The sequence below is a fragment of the Delphinus delphis genome, chromosome 1, assembly GCF_949987515.2.
Source record: "Delphinus delphis chromosome 1, mDelDel1.2, whole genome shotgun sequence".
NCBI lineage: Eukaryota > Metazoa > Chordata > Mammalia > Artiodactyla > Delphinidae > Delphinus > Delphinus delphis.
Window position 1 is genome coordinate 84,294,434 of NC_082683.1, and position 4,347 is coordinate 84,298,780.

The following is a 4,347-nucleotide window of genomic DNA, read 5'->3' on the forward strand; positions in this document are numbered from 1 at the left end:
AAATGGTTCCTCTAAGTATTATATCAATAAACTACCAAAGAAAGTTTTTCTTCCCTTCATATTTGTTTTGGGGAATGTTAGTGTGCAGTAGAGGAAAGTTGGTGTCCAGTAGTGGAACTTTGTATCCACCAAGACACACAGTTATAGCCTCATTGAGTTAAAAGCTGAGACTGCTTCTAAAATTTCAGACCCTCATGACATGTAACAAACAGACAGAAAGAGTGTCACTGCATAGTCTGTGATGACACATCATGATTAAAAGTTGAAATTGGGTTACCGCTACCTTTTAGGTACAAACTATGAATGGAGCCAGATAATTCACATATTCCTTGTGCTCAATAATTCTGAACTATGGAAAACTAGGACAACCCAGTAAATATGGAATCACCAAGGATTCAGAGCCTACAGATATGGAGGTTGGACAATCCCACCAAATAAATAACACTATTCAGCTGAGATGGATAATAATGGAAACATAAAATGGGCTGTGGAAGAAGGCAGCTACCTTTATCAACTTAAGCCTCATGTCTAACTATAGAAGTAGAGGATATAGTAGTTATGTTTTATGTTAGTTAGTTGCTTCTCTTGCACCCATTTCTTCCCTCCTCACCCCCCCACTCCCTCCTGCTGTTACCTTATATGAAGAACACTGGTGGTGGCTAAACATTACTTTCCAGGTAGGATTTTGATTGCATTGACCTACTCTATGATGAGGCATTAGTTCAGGGGGGACATTTTGGGTGTCTCCTGTAGTGGGGAAACAAATATTTCACCTGGACAAATGAGGAGAGGTTGCTGAGAGGCAAATGTACTTGGCTGTGCTAGGTATCTTCTGTCTGACCTTCTTGTTCTGGCTTCACCTTTCTACCTGGGCTATGTCCCAGGTATGAATTGCATCAACAAGCTCCTTTGCGTTCTGGTTTCCATTTGGGTTCCAACTGAACAGGAGTTTAAGGGGAAACAAGAGGCAAAAAGTGGGATTTTTCTTTTCTCTGCTTATTCCTTATTGTACCACAACTTTCAGGGGCTATGTTCCTCTAAGGTCATAGTTCTTGTCCTGTGGCTTTTCTTATGGCTACAGTTGTCTTTCCATCTCCAGATTCTGTTAATCTCTCAGTCCCCTTGTTCCTTCAAATCTTTGAGTCACATTAAATCATATGCATATGTGGACAATTTATTTAAGACATGTGGAGTATTGCTAAATAGTGTGAGAAAGATGCTCTTTCAGTCAATGATGCTTCATTAATTGAATATCAATATGGAGAAAAATAAAATTTGACCCTTAGCTCAAACCATACATAAAAATTGATTCTAAGTGAGTAGTTGACCTAATTATCTAGAATATAACATTATCATGAACTATAAGTAGGAAGATATATTTTTAACCAAGTAATCAAGAAACACTAACCAAAAAGGAAATATCAAATATTAACTGCATTAAAATTAAGAATTGTATTCATCAAAATACATTATAAATTAAACTATACAGATTGAGAAAACATTTTCAACATATATAACCAATAAAGGACACTTATCTGAATATATTAAAACTCTTGCAGATCCAATAAAAAGACAGCACAATAGAAAAATAAGCAGGGGCCTCAACAGGCACTTTCAAAGGAGGTTATCTAAATGACAATACAATATAAAAAGGAGCTCAACTTTGTTGTGAAAAATGCATATGAAAACCATAATGTGATACCACTGTAACCAAGCTAATATGACTAAAGATATTTTTTAATGACAATACTAAGTTTTGGCAAGGAGATAAGGCAATAGAAATCTTTATATACTACTGATGGGAGTATCAGCTGATATAACTACATTGAAAATTCTTTGGCATTATCAACTAAAATTGAGCAGACATAAATCCTGTGTCTCAGCAGATCACTCCTACGTATAATCCAACATAATTGCATGTTTGTAAGAAACAAAACACATGTTCAAGAACATTAACAGCAGCAATTTTTATAATATTCTAAAAACAAGAAAATAACCAAATGTCACTGAATAAATAAATTGTTGTATACAAACATACCTGGGAGGTACTGTGGGTTTGATTCCAGACCACTGCAACAGAGTGAATATCACAATAAAGCAAGCCACACGAATGTTTTGGTTTTCTAGTACGTATAAAACTTATGTTTACACTATACTATAGTCTATTAAGTGTGCAATAGCATTAGGTCTGAAAAAAACAATGTAAAAATCTTAATTTAGAAATACTTTATTGCTAAAACATGGAAACCATCATCTGAGCCTTCAGCAAGTCATAATCTTTTTGCTGGTGGAGGATTTGAAATATTGTGAGAATTACCAAAATGTGACATAGAGACATGAAGTGAGCAAATGCTTTTGGAAAAATGACACCTGCAGACTTGCTGGACACAGGACCACAAACCATTGATTTCTAAAAACTGCAATATCTGTGAAGCACAATAAAATGAGGTATGCCTGTATTCATTCAATGGAATAGTATACTGCAATGAAATGAACAAACTAAAGGTACAGGGATAAATTTACAAACATAAAATAAAGCAAGAGAAGCCAGACAAGAATATATTGCATATGATTTCATTTGTGTGGAATTCAGAGAACAATTAAAACTATAGTGTTTAGGAATATAGGCTTAAGGAAGTGTTTACCCTAAAAGGCATGATAATGATTACCTTTACAGGATAGTGATTAAAAGGTGGCATCACTACCAAACTTACAGAAATAAAAAGTATTCCATGGAAATACTGTAAACAATTATATGTCAATAAATTAGATAATTTAGAGGAAATGGACAAATTCCTAGAAACACAAATTACCAAAACTGACTGAAGAAGAAATGGAAAATTTGAGTAGACCTCTAACAAAGAGAATGAATTAGTAATTTTAAAACTTCCCACAAAGCAAAACTCAGACCCAGATAGCTTGACTGATGAATTCTATCAAACGTTTAAATGGGAATTAATACCAATCCTTCACAAACTTTTCCAAAACATAAAGGAAGAGGGAACATTTTCAAACCCATTCTATGAGGCCAGTATTACCCTGATACCAAAACCAGACAAAGATATCATAAGAAAAAAAAAATCCCATATACTTCTGCCCTGACCCATATCAGAGGTACAGCCAACGAGCCACACAACAAGAATCTAGAGCATAAAGTGCCTAGGTCAGAGCATACCTTCCTGCTCTGCTCCACCCCCACAGGCCTCCCCTCCTCCTTCTAACCTTTGGGGGTTGAAAACCCCGACACCCTGTGCACTCTCTACAGCCATGAAGGTCCTTGGGAACCAGTACAAGAAAGACATACTGAGCAATAACATGTAGAACTAGGGAAGGCAGAGAGCACCTAATGTCACCTATCAGGCTCACCATGTCAGCAGGAACAAGAGGTCAGGTGGTAGAGACCAGAGGTGGCTTTTTTTTGGTTGCACAGTTTGGCTAACAGGCTTATCTGGAGCAGGAAAAACCACGGTGAGCATGACTTTGGAGGAATACTTGGTTTGCCAGGTTACCCGTGCTGTACTTTGATTGGTGACAACGTTCATCAAGGTCTCAATAAAAACCTTGGCTTTAGTAGTGAAGAGAGATGAGAATGTTCGTTGAGTTGCAGGAGTTGCTAAGCTGTTTACAGGTGCTGGCTTAGTGTGCATTACAAGTTTTATATCACCTTATACTCAAGATCACAATAATACAAGGCAAATTCGGGAGGGTACAAGTTTGCCTTTTTTTGAAGTATTTGTTAAATGCACCTCTGCATGTTTGTGAACAGAGGTTATCAAAGGACTCTAATAAAAAGCATGGGCTAGAGAAATTAAATGTTTCACTGGGCTTGGTTCTGAATATAAAAAACCAAAAGCCCCTGAATTGACGCTGAAAACAGACTCCTGTGACATAAATGGCTGTGTGCAGTAAGAGTTATGGAACTTCTTTGGGAATGGGATATTGTACCTGTGACATCTTGTGTGTGCCAGAAAATAAACTTCATTTGGCAAAAACAGATGGAGAAATATTATCAGCATTAAAAATTAATAAAGTGGTTGTGCAGTGTGTGCAGGTTTTGGCAAAAGATTGGTGCATCTCACTGAACGGCTTTATGAGAAATGGGGAGTACTTGCTCTGCCTTCATTTTGATTATCTTCTGGCTGGGGACATCATTAATTTGTCAGTGCCTATATTTCTGACAGCTACTCAAGAAGATAAATGCTGGACATCTGGACAGCTTTTGCTCTGATGTAGGAGGGTCACTGTGCAGCTCTTCTTCTTCACAATCCAGAGCTTTTTTTTTAACACAGGAAGGAGGAACACTGTGCTAGACAGTGAGGAACAACATTCAGGACCACCCCTAGATCA

At 37.1% G+C, this 4,347-nt stretch overlaps 1 pseudogene; it reads left to right on the forward strand.

The window, feature by feature from the left end:
* The first annotated feature begins 3,267 nt into the window (after positions 1-3,267).
* On the forward strand, positions 3,268-3,865 carry LOC132421410 (bifunctional 3'-phosphoadenosine 5'-phosphosulfate synthase 1-like; annotated as a pseudogene).
* The last annotated feature ends 482 nt before the right edge of the window (positions 3,866-4,347 follow it).